Consider the following 22553-nt stretch of genomic DNA (forward strand, 5'->3'; position numbering starts at 1 on the left):
TTTTGCTGTGAGGATGGGGACTCCCTGGCTCAGGTTGCCCAGAGCAGTGGTGGCTGCCCCATCCCTGGAGGGGTTCCAGGCCAGGTTAGATGGGGCTTGGAGCAACCGGATCCAGTGGGAGGTGTCCTTGCCCATGGCAGGGGGTGTTGGAACTGGATGGGCTTTGAGATCCCTTCCAATCCAAGTTATTCTAAGATTCTACAATTTTACATGACCTCTGACAATTGCTTTCAGCCTCCACTCTGAACCACAGGCCAGAGACCAAGTGGGTCTCCAGCCCTCCAAGATGATTCTGCACGGTGTCTGGTTCACAGATGCAGGGCTCTTGTACTGGAACACAAACCCCAAGGCTCACATTGAGCTTTCTGTCATCTGAACCACTGGATGCAGAAGAGCAGAGGCTTAGCAGCCCTGCAGCCCTGTCACACTTAAACTCAGGTCTGAAGTGACAGACTGGCACTGTCCTGTCCCACTTCTGGCATGCATGGGAGAGGATGCTCAAAGATGCTTGAGTTGTCCTGTCTGCCAGGCTCATCACGTCCACGCTGGCTGTGATCCCTCGCTCTGGCCAGAACATGGTCTATTCATGCTGATGACTCCAGTCCTGGTGGCTGTGTCCAGGCCTGCATCACTACGAGCCATCTGTCTTAAATGTGTTTCTGGAGAAAAAGGGTGTAGTAAAACCAGAGTCGTCTGCTGATGTGCATCTGACAGGGACTTATGTGTCTCAGAGTCTAAGGTCCCGACTTGAAAACAGTCTTGTGTGCCCACTATAAAAACTGCAGGACAGCTTCTGGAGAGCTTCTGGTCAAATGTACCCTTGCTGTACAAAGGGATCATCAAAGAGAGACAGGAGAACTGAAGCTCCTGGTCCTCAGCTCCTACCAAACTCCAGACAGAGAGCATGGATGGAGGTTGGACAGAACAACTTGGTGGTAGTGCTGAGAGCTGATGTTTCCCTCCAGTCAGGACCCAGTGCTGTGTGGCCAAGCCTTTGACATGGAGGAATACACAGGTGAAAGGAGCTGAAGGATCCTTCACTCACCTTGTGGTGGGCCAAATGTCCATGACAGCCTGGGAAGGCTGTCTTGCAAGTAAAAGCTCGAAGGCCCCAGCAAAGCCACTGGCTTGTAAGGATGCTGTAACCATCAGAAACACATCAGCCTCCCCAGAACCAGGCAAGAGAAGGACCCCTTTGAGATGTCTGAGTGCACAGATGGCCACAACAAACAAAGAGCTGCTGTGCAAGCAGTTGAGGCTAACTGAATGATCTGTAAGGTCCCTACCAACCCAAAACAGTCTATGATTATATGAAGCCCTGAGTCCCAAGACTTAACAGCAATTAATTGCTCCCTTAATGACCTCTTCAGACTGCTTCCAAAACCTGTGGAGTGGCTGCCCTGTTCCTGGGTGAGGGCTGCCACCACAGAGGAAAGCTTCTCCCTCCGTGGGCTGCTGTCATGAGGTGCCGCTTCAGCTAGAGGGCAGGGACCCCAGCATCAGGGGCTCTGCTGCACCCAGGCAGGCACACATCTCTTTCTGCAAAAGGACAAGTTTAGCCTGGAAATACTCAGCATTTCTTCAGCCTCAAGGGACCCCTTCCTTTCTGCTGCTGAAGCTGTCCCCACAGCAGCTGGTGCCCATCCCTGCGGCAGCAAATGCCCAGCATGGTGTGTGTGCCTGTATGGATGCTGCCCAGAGCTGTGGTGTGCCAGCCTGGGCACACACACCGCCCAGCTGAATGCACTGCGGCACTGAGGTGTGCCTGTGTAATCTGTACTGCCACGGAATATTAAACAGGCACTGAAAATCTATGGGACTCCTGTCCAGGAGAAGCAGCATGGTTGGCACTAGCCTGCAGACATAGCTCAGCATGGTGCTGCAGCTCAGCCTGAGCACTCCTGGGTGGGGAGGCTGCACCTTCTGCTGCAAAAGCTGCATCTTGGATAGATCAGTGACATCTGCAAGAGACGTGCAATGCTGGAGGTCTCTGTACCCAGTGGCAAGCTCGCTGGTCTTCAAGCACCAAGGCGCAGAGCTGCGCACAGTGGCTCACGTGTGGCTGTGGGTGCTAGTGGGCAGCAAAGTCACTGCACCAGTCACACAGGGGACATGACTCATGTCACCAGCTTGGAACACAGCCTAGATGCCTGTACCTGGCTCCTTGCAGATCTCAGAAGTCCTCAGGACCTCTCTGTAAGCAGGAGCATATCCTGGGTGCCACCAGGCCCCAAATGATGACGCACCTCCCGCTTCAGCGTCACTGGCCAGAAGGCATAGGCACCCCAAGAGCTTATGTCCCAACAGGAGAGTTGACTGTAGATCAGCCTCTGCCTTTCCTATTGACATTCTGAGAAACGCAACAAAGTGTATTATCTCTTTAATTTTCTGATTGCTTTCTCTCATGTTTCTCTCTGTTGCCTAGCTGAGATGCTGCAAGTAACCACCTTCACCTGCAGTTTGCTTTTCCTGATTCCAGCTAACATTGTTTTAAATATGTCACAGTAACATGTTTCCTCTTTGGGGTGACACACATCTGTAAGTCATTCATGTGGACATTCATGCATGGACACAGTGGACATTCATGCATGCATTTTGAGGAATGGCCTCAAGCTCCACCAGGGGAGGTTTAGGCTGGACATTAGGAAAAAATTCTTCACAGAAAGGGTCATTGGGCACTGGCAGAGGCTGCCCAGGGAGGTGGTTGAGTCCCCTTCCCTGAAGGTGTTTAAGGCACGGGTGGACGAGGTGCTAAGGGGCATGGGTTAGTGTTTGATAGGAATGGTTGGACTCGATGATCCGGTGGGTCTCTTCCAACCTGGTTATTCTATGATTCTATGATTTGCACAGACCACCAGACCAGCAAGGGAATCCCTGGCCGTGGAGGGTGTCACAGCTCAGACAGGCAGAGCCACGGCTGAGCTCATCTTGTATTGGTTGCCAATGTGGTGCTGGGAAGCAACCTCTGGAAATCTCTAAGACAGCCTCCGGTGGTCTTACCAACATATCTACAATTCTGTAATGAAGGTGGCAAAATCTCTTCCCTAGTGATATTTGCCATGTGAATTCTCATCTGGGAGGGATTTGTTTGCATCTTACTGTTTCCTAACAACTGGCCCACCTATTTGCATGTGCAGCAATGAGTCACAACCACCCTTAGCCATTGAGTTCAACTGACCAAAAAGTGGTTAATCTGAAAATAAATTGCTTTGGTTTTCTGGTCATAAAGTACCAATTAATGCCACCTTTACAGGCATTCTTCATCCAGAGGCCAAGATGCTGTTCTGGAGACAGTGGGAGGATACAGCAAAAGATGGTGGTGGCTGGCCAAAGGTTGACCAACGCAGGATGAGAACAAAGAGATCAGGTACAGGAGTGCCTGGTGGCTAGAGGAGAGGAGTAGGCAGGACTAGGGAAAGGGGAAGGCACTGGAGAGGAACACACCACATGTGTTGACATTGTAGAAACAGAAAAGGCATATGAACCTGGGGGACAGGAGAGACAAAACATATGTGTGAGATCTCAGCAGCATCCACCAGTGTTATTCATGGGCAAGGAGCCAGGCAGGTGGAGGAAAAAGGGTGCAGAGTGAAGATGTGGGTTGGAGTAAGTAAGAGAGGATGAAGGGGAATGCTGTGGAGAATCACAGAATGCCAGGCTGGAAGGGACCATCTGGTGAAACCTTTTAGGTAAGATATAGTTTAAATGAGATGGCCGAGCACCCTGTCAATGTGAGCCTTGCAAGTGCCTAGTGTAGAGGAATCCACCACTTCCCTGGGGAGATTATTCCAACGTTTCACTGTTTGAAGGAAGTCCTGCCTCGTGTGGAAGAGCCCAGTGTCATGCTAGTTTGTGCAGGGGGCCTGGAGGAGGTGTAGAATGGGGTGGATGTAGCTCTGTGATAGAGCTGTGTCCCTTGGATGTGTCCTCTGTGTCTGACCTGCAGCTGTGCAGTGACAGTCCCTCCAGGGCACCTCAGCGCTGCCCAGCAGGACTGCCTGCTCCCGGACAGGAGCCCTCCAGGAGCGGTGGAAGAGCTACAGCCAAGAGGGGAGCAGCTGCGGAGAGTGGGGAGGCGTAAAGGAATGTGCCAGCCAGCCAGCACAGGACACAGCACCAGCTAGTGCTGAATGAGCCTTCCAGGGGCGCAGTGCAGGGCTGTGCCAGCACCCGCAGGGCCTGGTGAGCAGCACTGCTGTGCCAAGGCTTCACTACCCTCAGTTCATCAGCCCCAGCACAGCTAATTAGCTGCGTCCCCTTCTCGTACTGGGGGTAACAGGCTCAGAGCATCCTTGCCCAGCAGGAGGATGGGTGACTCTGTGCTGCCATCCTGCTCCTCTGCCCCAGCAGCTTGTGCCTGTCTGGGCTTCTGGAACTGGTGGCCCCGAGGGTCCCACGCACCAAGGAGGGGGCTGAGCTGCAGGAGTGGCCCTGGCTGTGGTCAAAGCCCCCGGCGTGGTGGGACCAGGAATGGGTGAGAATTCCAGCACAATGTCCACCTGGGCAGGCTTGTCCCGGGCTGAGGCTCCCCTGGCCCAGGGCTCACAGCGCCTGCACCCAAGGCTGAGCCTGAGCTGGCTACGGGCAGCTCGGCCTGCTCCGGGCAGCAGCATTGCCTGTCCTCTGGGAACCAGTGTCCCCTGCTCTCCAGGTACTCGCATCCTGGTTGGATGTCCGGGCCCAGAGAGTGGTGGGAAATGGTGTGAAATCCAGCTGGAGGCCAGTGACAAGTGGTGTCCCCAGGTCTCAGTGCTGGGTCCAGCCCTGATCAATGTCTTTATCAATGACCTGGATGAAGGCATCGAGTGCACCCTTAGCAAGTTTGCGGATGACACTAAGCTGGGTGGAAGTGCGGATCTGCTGGAGGGTAGGGAGGCTCCAAAGGGATCTGAACAGGCTGGACCGCTGGGCTGAGACCAATGGGATGAGATTTAACAAGGCCAAATGCCGGGTCCTGCACTTGGGGCACAACAACCCTGAGCAGCTACAGACTAGGAGAAGTCTGGCTGGAAAGCTGCCTGGAGGAGAGGGACCTGGGGGTGTTGGTTGACAGCGACTGAACATGAGCCAGCAGTGGCCCAGGTGGCCAAGAAGGCCAATGGCATCTTGGCTTGGATCAGAAACGGCGTGGCCAGCAGGGCCAGGGAGGTTCTTCTCCCTCTGGACTCGGCACTGGTGAGACCGCTCCTCGAATCCTGTGTTCAGTTCTGGGCCCCTCACCACAAGAAGGATGTTGAGGCTCTGGAGCGAGTCCAGAGAAGAGCAACAAAGCTGGTGAAGGGGCTGGAGAACAGGCCTTATGAGGAACGGCTGAGAGAGCTGGGGGTGTTGAGCCTGGAGGAGGCTGACGGGAAATCTTACTGCTCTCTACAACTACCTGAAAGGAGGTTGTGGAGAGGAGGGAGCCGGGCTCTTCTCCCAAGTGACAGGGGACAGGACAAGAGGGAATGGCCTCAAGCTCCGCCAGGGGAGATTTAGGCTGGACATTAGGAAAAAATTTTTCACAGAAAGGGTCATTGGTCCCTGGCAGAGGCTGCCCAGGGAGGGGGTTGAGTCCCCTTCCCTGGAGGGGTTTAAGGCGCGGGTGGACGAGGTGCTAAGGGACATGGGTTAGTGTTTGATAGGAATGGTTGGACTCGATGACCCGGTGGGTCGCTTCCAACCTGGTTATTCTATGATTCTATGATTCCTGGTGCCATCAGAACTGGTATTCCCTGCTCTCCAGGCAGCAGCTTTCCTGGCTCAACGGGAACCGGTACTCCCTGCTGTCTGGGCAGTGGCACTTCCCGCTCTCCAGGGACTCGCCTTCCTGCTTCAGTCAGAACCGCTATTCCCTGCCCTCCGTGCAGCGGCTTTCCCGGCTCAGCGGGGCCGGTATTCCCTGCTCTCTGGACAGCAGCATTCCCGGCTGAACGGGAGCCGGTAACTCCGCCGTCTAGGCGGCGGCACCCCGCACTCTCCAGGCACCCGTACTTCCAGCTCAGCCGGAACCGGTGCCCCTCGCTCCCCCTCCCCCCGCCCCGGCGGCCCAGCCAGCGCCGCCGTCCCCGGGGCCGTTTCCCATCCGGGTCCCGCGCGGGGCGGGGGCGGCGCCGCGGCCAATGGGCGCCGCGCTCCGCGGGCCGCGAGCGGGAGCACAATGGAGCGGGCGGCGGGCGGGGCGCGGGCGGCTGACGGCGCCGCGGGCCAATGGGCGCGGGAGCGGCGCGGGCGGCGGCCAATGGGCGGCGGCGGGGCGGGGCGGGCGCGGGGCCGGCTGTCCTTGCGGGGCTCTGGGCGAAACTTCGCCGAATAATAGCGGCGCGCGGCCGCGGAGCCATTTTAGGTGAGTTGCGCCCCGCGGTTCGTCCTCCGCCGCGCGCGGGGCCGGGCCCGGTGCGGGGCCGCGGGGCGGCGCGGGGGCGGGGGGAGGAGGCGGCTCGCGGGGCTCGGGCCGGGCCCGCGGCGGCCGGGTGGGAGCGGGCCCCGAGCCCGGGTCGCGGCTCCGCTGGCGGCGCCGTGCGGGCCGGGGCTCCCCCCTCTCCTCGGCGGCGATCGCGGGGGGCTGGAGGCTCGATCCGTAGGGTAAACGCCGCAAAAGAAGCGCCGCCCCGGAACGGGGTGGGGGTGAGACGAGAACGCCCGCCGCCGCCCGCCCGTGTGGGAGCCGCCGGCGCTTATTGATTCGCCTCCCGACCGCTGCGCCCGGTTCGCGGGGAGGCCGGGCCCGGCGGGTGCCCCGGCGCGGGGAGGGCGGCTGGGCTGGGCCTGCTGCGGGCCCGGGGCTCGGAGACGCTGTCAGTGAATTCAGCGCCTGATTTATTTCTTCAGTGAGCTCGGATGCCTTTAGCCAAAAGCTCAAGTTTGGTGTTTTGTTTGTTTGTTTGTTTTTTTCTTGTTTACCTCCTGCCTGGGAAATGCAGGGGACGCTTTTGGGGTCGCAGAACAAGGGGAGGTGGTTGGCGATGACCTGTAGGTTGGCGGAAGACACCAGCCCCCTCTGGAATCCCTGCCCGAGGGCTGCCCTGGGCAGGGGGACGTGCCTGGGGCTGCCAGAGGTTCATCCCTGACTGACCCCTTCCCCTGTAGGGCTGCGGGGCTCTGGCAGCCGGTGCCGTCTGTGTCTCTAACTGGTGTGGGGTCAGGGTTAGGGTGTTATCAGAGGAGAGGGAACGCTGGGCTCTCTGAGTATTTTCCCTGCCGTGCTGTGTTGCTGTTGCTTTTGGGCCCCGTTGGGTGATGGCACAGGAATAAGTGCTGCCTTGCCTCTCCTCGCTCTTTGTTTACCTCATTCACGCAGGAGCTGTGCTGTGCTGCTCTGCAGAGGAATTGTTGATTTGGTACAGCTGTTGGAGTATGAAGCAATTGCAGCATAGTTTTGCTCTGGGAATAAATTTTTCCTGGAGTAAATAGGTTGTTTCTCTCGAGGCTTCTGGCCTCCAGCTGGGTTGGTTTTGTTCAGGTCTGCTGCTAGGTTCCTTTCTCACCTGTTTAGTGGAAAAGCGATTCCTCTTTCATTAAAAAGCAGAATGTTGTCTGTTTGCTTTTGGAAGGCTAATTCTGCTCATCGTCTCCACACTGGTGTGGCTGCCTGTACTTGCAGGTCCTTCAGGAGTGCGGGATGTATGGCTGAGCTTCCTGTGCTGCAAAGGTGGGATGCGCACAGCAGCTGTAGCTGAAGCTGGTTGGATGTTGTCCCTCCTGCTTGAAGCATCATAATGCCAGGGTTGCATCCTGTCAAAACTTCTGTATGTATGGCGCACAGTGGAACTGGAAGTATGGATTGTTATTCCTTAAATAAAAGCCAGAGTCCATGAGAGGACTTGGAGAAAAACTGGTCTTGGATCATTTTCACTTTTGTGAAGTTGAAGCCCATTTCATAGCCATGGCTCCTTCCTCCAAGGAGAAGTGCTGCTTGCCCTGTTGCTGAGAAGGCAGTTGCAGCCCTTGCCGAGAGCTTGCATGTATGTGTTAAAAGCCATCCAGTGGAGATCTGTGAAACTTGGGCTCTTGTGCTTTTCTCAGTGCTTGCAGCATGTGAATAAGGCACAGCTCTTGCTGAAGGTGCTGTCAGGGTCCCTCATTACCATGTTCTGAGTGCTGCACTCTGGTTTGGTAGCATGTGCCTCTTTTGTGGCTTGAGTTTACCTCTCCCTCTGTTCTGCCTGTGGGTGCTATGGGAGAGGGGGTCTGTCTGAGCTCTGGATATGGCAGCGTTCGCCTTGCTGGTCAGTGCTGGGGGTGTTCTCAGGGTCTGCTGGAGGGGGCTCTTGGAGGAATGTTGTTTTCCTGATGGCTTTTTACTGTATTTCTTTAACAGGAAGCAAATATCTTCCCCCCACCCCGAATTGTAATTGTAATAATCCAAAGACATAAACTTTTACAGGTGGATAATGCAAAGTGTTTTGCTTTAATGGTTTGTTTTGTTTCAGGAGGGGCTTGCACAAGCAAGGGAACTGTTTTTTGCGAGATGGCGAGGCTGAGAGCTTGCTGCCAGAGCAGGCCTTTGTTTTTTGCATGAAGCTGTGGTGTCCTGGCCTGTCTCAGGTTTGCAGAGATAAGAGCTGGTATCATGCACATCAGTGTGCAGGAGAAGCTTACCCATGTGAAGGAGGGGAGAGGGATGATCAGCCTTGCATTGTGAGTGAGCCTTCCATACAGGAATGTGGACTCAGTGTGTTGGGTCTGAAAGCAGGCAGGTGTAGAGAGTAGGGAGGCTTCTCTGAAATGGTCTTAAAGAGACACTGGCAAGCACGGTGGTTGGATGTCTTGCAGGGCTTCAGGGAAGCTGAGAGGGCTTGTTTTCATTGCTTATGTAGTAGTGGAAGCAGGTCTCCTGTCTCCTCCCGTTTCCTGCTTGGGAAAACAGAGCCAGCCTTGGGCATTGGTGCCTTCAACCTGGTGCGTGGGAGCAGAGGCAGAGTCATGGGGACTGCTGGGCTGTGGAAAGGGTCAAGGCAAGTGATCAGTATGTGATCGAGTAGTAGCGTTTGTGGCAGCTTGCAGAGTTTATTTTGTGAGTTCTCAGCGCCCTGAACCCCATACAGAGTTGCACTTCACCCTGGGAATGAGGGCACTGCCATTGTCTGCAGTGCTGGTGTGGTAGGACCAAAATCCTGTATGGAAGTGCTGCGAGTGCTGTGCTGGGCTGTGTTTGTCCCAGCCAACTACTGACATGAGCCCTTGCGGAAATAATGGAGCTGGGAAAGCTGACCAAACCGTCAGCGAAAGGGAGAAACAAGCTGCTGTGGGGGTCAGCTTGTGACACGGGGAGCCTCGGGTTATGCTTTCCAGTATCTCAGGCTGGTGCTGTATGTTTTCCGTGTGATAGGACAATGCCTTCAACTTTCCCTTATATGGGAAAATCTGGTATGCAGCCTAGCAATCTGCCAATACATGGCTATTAATTTTTAGCATTGTTCTGTTGGATGTGTCCTGTCAGCCTAAGAAGTGGGAAATACCTGGGATGCTGTGGCTGGGCTTTGTTTGAGGCAGGTCCCTGACAGTTATCTGGGGAAAGGCTGTGGTTGCACGCAGGGGAATGTCTGAGCGCACTCAGTTCCTCAGGAACTCCGCTAAAACCTGGGGGAGTTTGGTGTCTGGATGTAGGGCCCCTGCCCTTGCGCCCGGTGCTCCCAGAGGAGCTGTTGTAACTGAGGAGGTCAGCGGAGCACTTGACCCATCCTTTGTGCAGGGACCTTCTGCTGGTGGAGGAAACAGTGCCTTGAGGTTAAGGGGTGCCTGTTTCCCTCCTGCAGCCTGTTGCTTCTAGGGGATTCCCAGCCTGGGGTGAGGAAAATCCTGCTCTCATAGGAGCAAAACACTCTTTCAGTCCAGAAAAGAAAGTGAGAAGTGTTGGAACCAAGTCCCAGTCCCCCTTTGTTTTTCCCGTGGGCACTGGAAATGTGCTTACCATGGTGCATAGGGTGGATCAAGGAGTGTGGATCAGGATGACGAGGTGTTGGCTTGGTTGCAGGGCGCACATCGCACTCTCCAGGCCTGCTTTCTCTGTGAGGACTGCTGCTCTGTAGCAGTCTGGCAGCAGTGTTAACATCCATCCGAGGAGGTGCAGTGTATCTTTGCCCTCCCTGACTTTGTGCAGCCCTAACTTTGTGTTGGTGTAGGCAGTGTTATCTGGTTGGTTGTTTTGGGGTGGCTTTCTGGCTATTTAATTTGTAGTTTACCTGGTGCAATTAAGTTTAGCTCCCTCCTGGTGAAGCCTGGTGCCTGCCTGGCACTCTCTGCCCTTTGCCCTGGGAAGTGTGGGCTGAACTGCAGGAAACTCATTGCCTCCTTTTGGGGTGAGTGTGCCAAAAGCAGGGGAGAGTTCCTCTTGCTGCTGTCAGTTTGCAGCATGTTTATGCTTCCTAAATATTTCCATAAAAGTGTGGGATCTGTGGGATCTGTACTCGGCACTGGTGAGACCGCTCCTCGAATCCTGTGTTCAGTTCTGGGCCCCTCACCACAAGAAGGATGTTGAGGCTCTGGAGCGAGTCCAGAGAACAGCAACAAAGCTGGTGAGGGGGCTGGAGAGAAAGTCTTATGAGGAGCGGCTGAGAGAGCTGGGGTTGTTTAGCCTGGAGAAGAGGAGGCTGAGGGGAGACCTCATTGCTCTCTCCAACTACCTCAAAGGAGGTTGTGGAGAGGAGAGTGCTGGGCTCTTCTCCCAAGTGACAGGGGATAGGACGAGAGGGAATGGCCTCAAGCTCCGCCAGGGGAGGTTTAGGCTGGACATTAGGAAAAAATTCTTCACAGAAAGGGTCATTGGGCACTGGCAGAGGCTGCCCAGGCAGGGGTGGATGAGATGCTAAGGGGCATGGTTTAGTGTTTGATAGGAATGGTTGGACTCGATGATCCGGTGGGTCTCTTCCAACCCAATTATTCTATGATTCTATGATTCGCTGAGTCCGGCTTCACATTCAGGTGAAAGGAGGCAATACCTGGGGCTAGGCTGTGTTGCCCAGCCAGTGAACTGTCTGTATGTCCCTATGAATGTGCATGTTTCTGCAAGGGAAGGACAGGTGGGCAGTCGAGTGGCAAGGCTCTGCCGTTCAGTATCACACATGGTCCTAAAGTGTTGTTCAAGGTGCAGCCTGGGAGCTCTTGCACTTAGAGGGGCAGGGCACACGTATGGTTGTGGGACCCCAGGCCAAACAGGCCAAATGCCTGTGCAAACAGGAGGTGGGGAGGAGCAGCCATGTCCCTGCCTGGCCTGCTGGCATTGAACCCTTCCCTTGCTGCCACAGGGCTGCTAAAACTCCCTAGAGGACTAGACCCCTCTTCCTCCAGGAGGTCTCATTTGTGTTTCTTTAAAGGCAGAAGCAGGACTTCAGCTGAGAAAGACCTCAGCTACCATGTTAGCAGCCACTGTTGAGGGCTTTGGTCCCTCTGTATTGCACTACAAATAGACTTCCGTTGTGGACAGAGTTGAGTTTCCTTCAAAAAACTTTCAGCTGTTATACCTGTCTTTGGAAGTCATGAAGGAAATTGGATAACCGAGTTGTTTCTGTGCTTTCTGGTGTTCATTTTGTGCTGTCCCTCATGCTCTGTGGCTGCCTTTGAAGGTGAATTTTGCATTAGCACTGTGCTGGTGTGCTACACTCAAGAACAAGAGTGATGCAAAGTTACAGAGACTCCTACTTTTTTGACATATAGGTAGGTGAAGTATTGGGTCTTTAAGGAACATCAGTGCCTTGTTATATATGTGCATTGAGGCAGAATTAAAGTTATTCGTACATACAAGAATAAACATTAGTGCTTTGCTGTAGATGTGCTGTGAAAGCTGCTATTTTTGTGTGAGCTGCTGCCTTGAGTTCTCTAGGTCTTATGCACGTAATGCCTTTAACCCTGAATGTTTCATCTGCTTTGGTTGAACTTAAAAGATAATTAACGTAAAATGAAGCTGAATGTTGGGTGTATGTTAACTGAGGATCGGAGAAGGGAGCGCCATTCTCTCTTGACGACTTCTGTCTATGTGCGTGATGCATCCCTGCTGCATGCTGTGCTCCTTAGCCCGGGAAGGAGAGCAGTGGGCTGTAGGAACACACAGTGCATTGCTCTTATTTGTATGCTTCTCTGCTTGTTGCTTTAGGGCAGACAAAAGCCCAGTTTCTCAGTGATCTTTCTCAGTCCCTGTAGGGTGCCCCTCACCAGGGTATCTGAGCTTTTCCCGGCATGCACTGTTGTGCATACATAACGGCAGGTTTCTCTCCTCCACCGCAGACAGAGACTGTGCGCTGTCTGTTCTCTGGGTGGTGATAGTTGAGCGAGGCAGACTGAAGCAAGGCTTGCCCTTACTGGGAAGGTGCTGAGGTTTGTGGTTCCTCTGATTCCTTCAGAGCAGTGGTTACGGATTTGTGGGCCGGTCTCAGTGACTGCTCCACCCCCTTGCTTCGGAGGGTGAGAATTTCTGTCTGAGAATAACACTGCTGTTTTGGAACTGAACTAGTCCCATGTTGTGCTTTGAGAGTGAGGACTAGGGACCTGAATCCAGAAGGCAAAGGAAGCAGTGAGTCACCATGGACACAGGCTCTTTGAAGCTTTAGCAGTTGTAATCTCAAGGAGCAGAGTTTCTCTGGGAGCCCTGTAGCAAGGTGTGACTGCAAGCCTATGGGCTGTGTGTGTTTGAATAGATATGGCCGTGCCCACATCTGACGGGGCATGGTGCACTGTGTGGAGTTGTAGGTATCTGCAGATGCTGCTCTGGTCCCCAGACAGGCTCCATGCTGGCTGCTCTCCTAAACAGGGCATGACTCTGGGTCTGAGGAGCTCTGGACATTGCTCCTAGACGCTTTCCTGGATGCAGCTCTACCTCTTGTTCTTCTTGCCACCCTGAGCTGGGAGGGGGAAATGTCTGACACAGAGCAGAAGTGGATTTCTGGGCCTTTTTGCATGCTAGTTTCTCTAGAGGTGCCTGCTGAAGGAAGGGCTCAGGAAGTGAGTGGCTCGTCCAGGTACGGAGGAAGAGGAGGTGTGAAAACCGTGTTGGCATGGACTTCTGATGGATATGTGCAGTGAGAGTGGGCTAGGACATGGGTCTGTGGGGCCCGTGCTCTGCTCCTGCGTCCAGTTTGCTTGCATGGCCTTCATGTCAAAGGAGACTGATAGACATCTGAGGCCTGCCAGGCAAGCGGGGATCGGAGTCACTTGGTGGTTTGGTGCAGCTGATGCCACATGCTTGCCAGCTGTCTAGCTGACCCCATGAGGCTCGTGCTGGGTGACAGGAGGGGTGCAGCCATGGTGGGTGTCTTCTGTATCTGTGCAGCTTGACTGCAGAAGAGACCCATGGTGATGTGTGAAGGGGCTTGGTGTGCTCTGAGGTCCCAGCACTGCTGTGGACAAGGGATCTGCAAGGCTAGTGCTCCACAGTCAGTGTTAGCGGCCGCAGCGTGGCGTGTGCTGGCAGGAGAGCTCTGCTCCCTCCATGTCCAGCCTGGCGAGGCTGATGCTTTGCACTGCAGCCTGAGCCCTCTGATGGAAGGGTTCTATGAGCTGGGACAAGAAGGGGCTGTCTCTCTAGATGTGCTTTCCATAGCACTTTACTTGCACCAGGTCTGGGCAGAACTTTGAGTGCTCACTGTTTAAAAAGGCCACTCAAGCGCACTAAAGGATGGCCTGTAGCTGAAAGGGGAACCAAACCTGGTGTTGCCAAACTTCAAGCACTTGCACATGAGGAATCGATTAATTTCTTTTGGGTGGTTTTCTGTCCCTCCAATGTGGGAGTGTTTCGTGGGATGATGTAAAAGGCACAAATGCAAGGAAGCATAGAGATGATTGAGAGGAATGTCTCATTACGGATGGCACCTGAATTCTGGAGCTTGTCCTTCAAAGTAGCTTCAGCTGAGATTGTGGAGAACTCGTATCCCAGAGAATTAAATTCAAATTAAACTGGAAGCCCTTGGGGGTCAACACCAGGGAGTTACAGCCTTCCAGGACAGAGTAACTGAAGCAGAGGTGTCTGTAGGGGTGTGGACCTGAGGGCTGTGGGGCATCCGTGCCACTGTGAAGGATGCTCTTGTTCTGTGTTGTATCAGGAGAGTTTGCTACGTTTTGCTTTCTCTCCCTGTTCTTGGAAAACAGGTCTGATGCTTCACCGTGCAAGTTCTCAGGCCTGGCAAACAGCAGATTTCTGTTTGTTGCTATTTTGGGCCGAGGTTTGCTGGTTTCTCTTAGGCTGTACAGGCAGAACAGATGCCCTGAGCTGCGGGACCTCGCCCCAGCTTACAGTAAGCTCTCAGGGTGTGGTTGTTTGGGATGGTGCCTTCCTTGGGTGCTGAGGAACAAGCCTGGCTCTCACAGTGCGTGGCCCTTTCTGGGTGTGCAAAGCTGGCAGGGGGCAGCGTTGGTGTGTGCTGGAGCTCCTCTCCTGCAGGGCAGCGTCAGGGAAGTGACCTCTCTAAGCCAGTGGTGCAGATGTCCTGTATGTGGGGAGTGAGCAGTGCAGCAAAATGTCCTTTTGCTCCTGAGGTCCCTGCTGCTCCCCCCCTCCAGCACTCCCTGTGTGTGAGAGCACAGTCTGAGCTGAATGTCCTTTGTCCTGGGTTTTGACAGCCCTAGAACCAGGCTGGCAGTGCTGCCTAGCCTGAAGGAGAGCTGCTCACTCATCACATGCCAGGCTGTAGCCTGGAATCAGCCTTCAGTGCCTAGTCTCAGGAACTGCGATGTGAGATGTGGCCACGGTGGACAAAGCAAGTCTGGCCCTGGGCTCTCTTCATGCACCATACAGCCCTCCCCACTCGCTGCCTGTGCACAGGCAAGGCATTTGGGAAAGCTGTGGTGTCCGTCTTGCTTGTGAGGCTCTGGAGATGCTTAAAATGCTGACTGTGGTCTTGTGGCCCAGCTGCTGGTGGCTTGGCCATGGTTCATTCGGCTCCTGGCTTGGATGGGTTTCTCTGGGCATGGTCCCATGGGCTGTTCCATGGATGAAGCAGGGCCAGGGTGGCAGGAGGATGCAAAGCCTGGGTCACCCTTCTGCTTTACCGTGGCTATAGAAAGAGGGCAACAGGGAATAACTGAAAGCCAGCAAGTAACAGCTGCAAACTGGGGAGTGTGGACACCAGCTGGATGGTTGGCAGGGGTAAAGGCAATCACCATGGAGGTCTCTGTGGCAGGGAGCTTCAGCTGCAGAAGGCTGAGGTGATTTTCCACCAGACCAGACTCTGCAGTGGAGTCTCCATCACCATTCAGAGCTGTGGCCAGTGTTGCTCTGCCATCCCAGCAGGAAATCTGCTACGGGTGTCACATGTGCTTTTCGTATGTGTCTGCAGCCAAGTGCTGAGGTGTGTTGCAAGTGCTTGTTCATCCTCTCAGCAGCCCACATTCTACAGTTGGAAAACAGGCACAAAGCACCATGATTGCCTTTGAGGACCTGTCTGCCATGCGGTACAGCTGTTTTCCAATAGCTTGAGTTTGCTGTGCAGGATATGAACAAAAGCAAAAGCAAGATCTGTGCTTTCAGGAATACCATCTCATTTTTTGGTCACCTGCTGTGGGATAGCTGGAGTCGGGTGCTCTTGGGTGTGTAGCTTGCAAGCAGTACCCTTATAAAAGGCTCTTGGAGTTGGCTGACGGTCAGGGTTACTGGTTGAGCTGGCTTTTGTACACTTTTCGTATTAACAGAGGTGCTTTGGGCTAAATGATGTGCCTGGTGGCATCTTAACAAGGCTGATGACCTTGAGCATGGACTTGGGCAGCAAAGTGGAGTTCCGAGTGCTTGTACGTGAGAAAGAAAAGGCAGCAGGAAAATACGCAGCGTGTGCAGGGCACTGGTTTCTGCTGAAAACACTTGCCCTCCCGATAGCTGGAGAGCAGCTGGATTTGCCCTGTTGCAAGAAGCCTCTGAGGCAGCTGCCATAACCCCTGTGCTCCCATGGGTCCAGTAATTCGGAAGAGGCTTTCCTTATGCTACTGGGAAGCCTGGTTCCTTACGACTGCTGATTCAGGGAGCCAGTAGGAGCTGAGCCTACAATCCTATCTCTGCCCAGGGCTAACAGCCAGGCGCTTCAGAGAAGACAGCCTGCCTCTGGTGCTGAGAGTGTGTCCTCAGAGCTACTTTGCCCATTTCCATCTGAAATGTGGCTGGGGTTGTGTTGTCGCTGACGCGAAGCTTTGCACAGTCTCCGTGGCAGCTCTAGCACACACTCCCCTCAATACTGAGGCTGCTGGACATGTGGAGGAGCAGATCGGGTGTGCAGTCCCAGGCTAAGGAAGAGGAGTTGCCCACTAGGCATATTTTTGGTTGCCGGGAAGCTGGTCCTGCAGCTGGGTTGAGCTGCCATTCCAAGGAATGAGATTCTGGCTCCTGGTAGGTGAGGAGAGGGGCTGTGCGCTACCTGCGGCTGGGTAGGAGCTGTGTGGGAAGCTGTGGTTGGGGCAGTCCGCCACAGACTGTACTGGCCTGCATAACGTGGGACTCTCCTGCAGCACATGAGAAAATGCAGTATCTGTGTCTGTCTTTTAAAATAGGAAATGAAGTGCTAGGAGTGTGGTGGGAGACGTGGAAAGGCGTTATGGCCCCTGGCACAGTCTGTTCCCTGGACACCCCAATTATACTCTTCCTTGTTGGCTTGGTCAGCGTCCCAGGGCTTGTGAATCAGTGGAAGGAGAACTTGGCACTGGTAATGGAGAAGAGGCTTGTTAAGATTTGGCAAACAGGGCTGTTAATTTGGCCTGTGTGGTGGCCTGGGTCAGATGTCACACCAGAGCATGTTTGTATTTGATGGGGAGCAGAGGTCTGGAAAACACCACATCAGTGCGATCGGCTTTGCTGACGTGGCAGGAGCATGAGCCTGGTGATGCTTTCGACAGGATACATGAGTCGTGCTGGTGGGTGCTGCCTGCAGGGAGCTGCTGCAGGACCCTGCCTGCACTGGAGCACTGCACATGTTCACACACCTCACAACCACCCTCACCCCTGAAATCTTGGCCCTTGGCACCCCTGAGGGGGTGATGACCCTGCCACCCACGGAGCCCAGCCTGCCGGGTGCCGGCTGTGAGGCCAGGCAGGCTTGGCCTGCCTCCGTTCCCTTCCCTGTTTGTGTGGGTGCTGAGCCTCTGGTTTTTGCCTTGCTGATGCTGAGGATTAAAATCCAGTGCCTGCGGCTTGTGGGCAACTGTTTGGAGAGAGATTCTTGTCCTGCTGATCAGACGTGTGCTTGAGAAACCCGTCTTGCTCATGGCAGCTCCTGCACCCCAGCGCAATGATATGGGGAATGGGGTGCAGCTCACGCTGGGTGCATGTCCGCTCAGCAGATGGCCACCTCTTAACCCTCAGTGCCTTTTGGGAGCAGTGTGTCCCCTCATTTTGAGCTGGCCATGAAGGTGGTAGAAGAATACATTTTAGGAGGAACTCAGACCTAGTTTCCCTGTCTTTAGCAACAAGCCAGAGTGTGCTGTCTTCGTGTGTATGCTGACTGACCGTGCATGGCTTTGCATTTCATGCTGTGCCTTTGCTGAACAAACCCAAAGGTATTTCCAGCTACGGCTTTTTCTTCCCCAGGTGCTTTTGGTCCCTGCCTGCTGCTGTGCTCTCTGAGTCTATGCGAGCCCTCAGTTCTCAGCTGTGTGCACTACGCAGTTCTGAAATATCTGCTGAAGGTCATTGTGGTTGCAGTCTGGGTTAGGAGCTGCATTTGAAAACCCTCCAAAAAGGAGCTATTGCCATTTCAGCCACGTGAGCCTGTCATGAGTGTCATGAAGTGCAGCTGACTGAAGCTTCATTCCCGGGGGCTGCACCCAGCCTGCATGTGCTGTTGTGCTTGCTGGGTGCCGACAGAGCATCCTCCATGCGCAAGCACAGCGCCGTCCCTGGGGGTCTCTGATGTGGCTGTCGCTTTAGGGCTGAGAGCTTGCCTGCGCAGGGCGGGGGGGCTTGGGAGCAGAAGTGCTGGTACTGAGCAGGCTTTTTGGATGGGGAATGCTGTGCAACATCGCCATATTCTTTGTCCCTTGGAGCATGTGGCAGAGAGGTTGGGGCTTTTTCTTGCCTGCCTGTCAAAGTCTTGTTGCTGGTTCCCCTGTGGGAGTTGAGTGTCCTGGGAAGGCACAGCACGGGTGGCTGGTAGCATTGCCACCTGTGGTGGGTGTCCTTATCGCAGATCCCCTGGCTTCCCTGGCCCCACAGAACACAGTTAATTCCCCGCCTTCTGTTTTTTAAAAATTAAGTTATTTTAAGGATTGAAAATTGCTCCGAGCGTGGCCTTGACTCCCCTGGGGCCGGCTGTTGGGGCAGTGTTCTGCTCGGCCTGCCCCGGGCATGGACACCTGCCTGAGGGGCATTTGTTCCCCAACTTTGGATCATTCAGACTGCTTTATGTACTTCTTTCTCCTTTTACTTTCTCTGTCCTGCTCAGAGGAGCGGGACCTGTGCCCCCTGCGCACCGGGGCCGGGGAGCGGTAAGGGTGTGTGGGGGCAGCTCTGAAACCAAGAGCATTTGGTGGCTCAGCAAAACCTCTGCAGCTGTGATGCTGAAAGGGCCTTGCTTCCATAGCTGCGTGCACAGAGCTGGGAGCTGCCCCTCACAGCCTTTGCTTGGGAAGGAAAAATGTACAGATGCTGTAGCTGCCTCACATCACGCTCGCAGGCTCCCCAGCCCCCTGCCTCGCTGCTGCTTCTTTCTCACTGAACTACTAGGTTATTTTTAACTTGGAAAGATTACAACCCAAGATTTGCATTCTCTGCCCCCGACAGGGGCTGGTGGCAGGGTGTGGGGGAGGCACTGCGGAGGGCTGGGAATGCAGCTCCCCGCTCTGCAGGCCACTTTCCAGGGGCCCGTGCCCCCTGCAGCACTGCCTGCCGGCTCCGCATGCTCGGCGAGCTGTGAGGCTGCGCGAGTGGAGGCGGAGAGGCTGCTGCTGCACTCGACGCGGCTGGAGTTTCAGCCTGGATTCCCATGGCGAATGCACGGAGCAGCTGCAGACACAAACAAAAGCTGCTGCACCAGAGCTGTGGGGAGAGAGCCGGGCACCGTGCTGCCAGGGCTGTCGTGACAGCCTGCCGGCTGCTGATGAGCCTGGCTTCTCCTTCTGAAAGCATCCCACAGAGCAGCACCTGGGTGATGGAGCGTGATGTGGAGGAGCAGCTAGCTGCGTTGCTGTTTTGCCCAGCAGAGGAGGCTTTGCTGGGCCATGCAGCCCTCCTTAATCCGGGTTGGGAGGAGCCAGGAAGAGAAGCGTCACTCTGCTGCTGTATTTCCTTTTCCCCCCTCCCGTGCTCTGCCTGCTCTGTGTTTTGCAGGCAGCTCTCTGGTCAGGGCTGTCTGCCCTGTCTGGTCTCCCCAGGTGAACAGGAACACCTCTCTAAACCCGGTGGCAGTGTGATGGCTCTGCAGAACCCTTTCTCTGTGCAGCCTACAGGAATGTGGCTGCCTGAGTCCCTCTGGATTGCACCACAGATACTCAGGCTTCAAGCTTCAGTAGCTCTGCCGGCCGAAATGTGTCTGTGCAACCTTGCCTGGAAACAGGAATTTATAAGGTAGCAGGAAGTAAACAGCACCAAGGGACTGCAGATGTCTCTTCCTGCTGGTTGATGTCTGGGAGAAGGATGGTGGTTGAGCTAAGTGGATGAAGGGTAGTGCAGGCTCTGAGTTCTGCTCTGTCTGTCCCAGCTGGACCCGCATGTCCTCTCTTGCTGCTTACTTGCGGTGTTGATGCACCAGGCAGGGAGGGTGGCTGATGTCTGAACCCTGCTTGTTTGTCCCCAGCCTTGCTGTCTGCCTTGCAAACAGCAAAGCTGCTGAGAGTGGAAAGTGCTTCAGAGGCCCCTGTGATGGACAAGTGCTGCCAGGCCCTGCAGACCTCTGCTCCTGCTTGCCTGAGAGAGCCTGCCAGAGCCCATCCATCCTGGCTTGTCGCCTGCTGCTCTGTAGTACTAGTGATTAGGGCAGGAGCAGCAGGGCAACGCAGCTAATCTCTTGGCAAGCAATGACCAGTACTTACTTCCCCCAGCCCTCTTCAGGCAGATGCAGGCACCTTTGCTTCTTTAGGAATGATCCATGTTAGCTTGTCCAAGCTGGCCCCTCACCCAGGACGCCGGTCCAGCTTGGCCTGGTGTGCTGCTGGTCCATTGCTGATTCAAGATGCGCTCTGGGCTGTGCAGTGGGGCACACCGTGAGATGCCAGTGCTGTTCCTGTGCCTCTACTGTGCTGAGTACCAGGATTGCAGGAGCCTCTGCTGCAGCAGCAGTATTAATGCCCTACCTCTGCAAAGACCTGGAAGGTCTGGGAGGTATGATGCCTGATGCTGATACAAAGATGATGTGGCTCGGTGTTGTTTCTGTTCGGTAGGCCATAGCTGCTGATGGCTCTCCGCTTTCCTCAAGGCTTTAAGTTTGTTGTAAGGCATGAAGCGCTGCTGCTCTGTGTCTGAGCCAAGGGCTGCTGCCACCATGAGAGCAGGCAGTGGGGAGCAGAGTAGCTCTTGGGAGCAGCACCTCCTGCACCCAAAGAGCTGCTGCTGCAGCTTGTGTGAGGCACCCCAAAGTGGGGTGTGCATGCAAGGACGCTGGTGACACTGGCAAAGGGGTTGTGATGTGGGGCAGAAGACAACCGAGGACCCTTACTTGTGAAACCATTTTCTGAACATCCTTGGTTGCTCCGTTCTCAGTGCCCTTTGTTGCTGCCTTGTGTTTGGAAGGGCTTGTGCCTGTGGGAGCTGCCTGCAGCTCTGCACTACTGGGAGTGCTGGCTCCTGCTCTGGAGGGATCTGTATCTTTGCACCAGTCTGTACTCTGACCCCTGCCAGCCTTTCTCAGGGCAGTTGGCACATCTTCTGGTACCAGTGCAGCACGGTGCTGACCCTCCCTTCTCTAGCTGGGCTGGCTGCAGTCCCTGAGACCAGCTCATTGCTGACCTGCAGGCCTGGGTGGCAGGTTCAGACCTGGCACCCTGACTGAGCTCATCTCCTTCAAGCTGTGCCCAAACACCAAGGATTTTCAGCACTTCCTGAGGCGTTTCAGCAGAGCAGGTTTGCTCATCTGAAAAGCAGCGATTTCATGGCATGGCTCTGCAGTTCTCCTCTCTCCTTTATCTGTCTGCCTTCTGCTTGGCCTTGGGGCTGGTGGAGGCTGTGCCTCTCTGGGACCCGTGTTTTCAAAGGATCCTTGCTGTAATCAGACCTGTAGGAGGGAGGAGAGAGAGGCCACATGATGCTGGGGAGGTGAGCAAGGCTCACATCCCTCATCTGGAAGGGTCACCAGAATCCTGCTTACAGATGGAGGTTGAATGCATCTTGATGTCTCTATTTCAAAAGAGCTGCTTGCAGTGAGACCTTGTCCTTGGCACCTCCCTGGAGCCTGAGCCTGCCGAGCTGTGCCTGGTGCTGCTCCTGCGCCTGGGAAGGACCCGTGGGGTGCATGGCTGACAAGTGGGCTCAGCCCAGAGCATCTCAGGTAGGGGATGAGGGAGTGTGTGTGGAGCTGGGTGTCCTGTCCTAGAATGCTTCTGTGCTTTGTAACGAGCAGAGGGGCCTCCAGACTGCAGTGAGGGACTCCTGTGTGCCTTGAATGTTTTGAAGCACAGAATGAGTTCAGCTTCCAGTCTGCCTTGTTGAAAAAGTGGCTGGGAAAGCTGCTAATCTCAAAATCCTGGCTTTTAGTTCCTCATGAGGGTGGGCAGCTGAGGCATGGACCCCAGCTCATGTTTTCAGTGTGATTTCAGACAGTGTTGTGAGCCAGCAGTGTCTGGGTGGTTGACAGTGGGCCCTTACCTTGGGCCAAAATTGGTTGCTGGAGGGGCTCCTTCCCTCAGCCATGGTGCAAGGGGGAACACGGAGCTTGGGTTGCTTTGCTTCCCGAGCAGGCATCAGAGGCTTATCCCTTCTGGCCTGGGACCCCAGTGTCCCAGAGCCCTGCTGGAGCAAGTGTAGTGGAATCATAGAATCACTGAATGGTTTGGGTTGGAAGGAACCTCAAAGCCCATCCAGTTCCACCCTCTGCCGTGGGCAGAGACACCTCCCAGTGGATCCGGTTGCTCTAAGCCCCATCCAGCCTGGCCTGGAACACCTCCAGGGATGGGGCAGCCACCACTGCTCTGGGCAATCTGGGCCAAGCCCTCCCCACCATGACAGCAAAGCATTTCTTCCTAAGACCTCATCTCAATCTCCCCTCTTTCAGCTCAAAACCATTCCCCCTTGTCCTTCCCCTGCCCGCCCTGATCAAGAGCCCCTCCCCAGCTTTCCTGGAGCCCCTTTCAGTTCTGGAAGCTGCTCTGAGGTCTCCCAGAGCCTTCTCTCCTCCAGGCTGAACAACCCCAAATCTCTCAACTTGTCCTCCTACGGGAGGTGCTCCAGCCCTCGGATCATCCCCATGACCTCCTCTGGACTCGCTCCAATGGATCCGTGTCCTTCCTGTGCCCAGGACTCCGCAACTGGATGCAGGGCTCCAGGTGGGGTCTCACGAGAGTGGAGTAGAGAATCCCCTCCTTGGCCCTGCTGGTTCCACTGCCTTGGATGCAGCGCAGGACATGGATTGGCTTTCTGGGCTGTGAGTGGATGTCGCCGGCTCACATGGAGCTTCTCATCCCCCAGCACCCCTAGTCTTTTTTATGACTTCATAAAAATGTGTATACATGTGCTTAGT

General features: G+C 54.9%; 1 protein-coding gene across 5 annotated transcripts in view; it reads left to right on the top strand.

Moving 5' to 3' along the window:
- The first annotated feature begins 6189 nt into the window (after positions 1-6189).
- CHD6 (chromodomain helicase DNA binding protein 6) overlaps positions 6190-22553 on the top strand; it is a 92012-nt gene continuing 75648 nt past the window's right edge. For 4 of the 5 annotated variants that reach the window (XM_069872176.1, XM_069872179.1, XM_069872177.1 and 1 more), the window contains exon 1: positions 6234-6325. The gene's annotated coding sequence lies outside the window, so the exon portion shown is untranslated. Of the gene's footprint in view, positions 6326-22553 lie in introns of all 5 variants that reach the window. The other variant, XM_069872178.1, reaches the window with a different exon arrangement.

Source organism: Phaenicophaeus curvirostris, chromosome 18 (assembly GCF_032191515.1).
Source record: "Phaenicophaeus curvirostris isolate KB17595 chromosome 18, BPBGC_Pcur_1.0, whole genome shotgun sequence".
Classification (NCBI taxonomy): domain Eukaryota; kingdom Metazoa; phylum Chordata; class Aves; order Cuculiformes; family Cuculidae; genus Phaenicophaeus; species Phaenicophaeus curvirostris.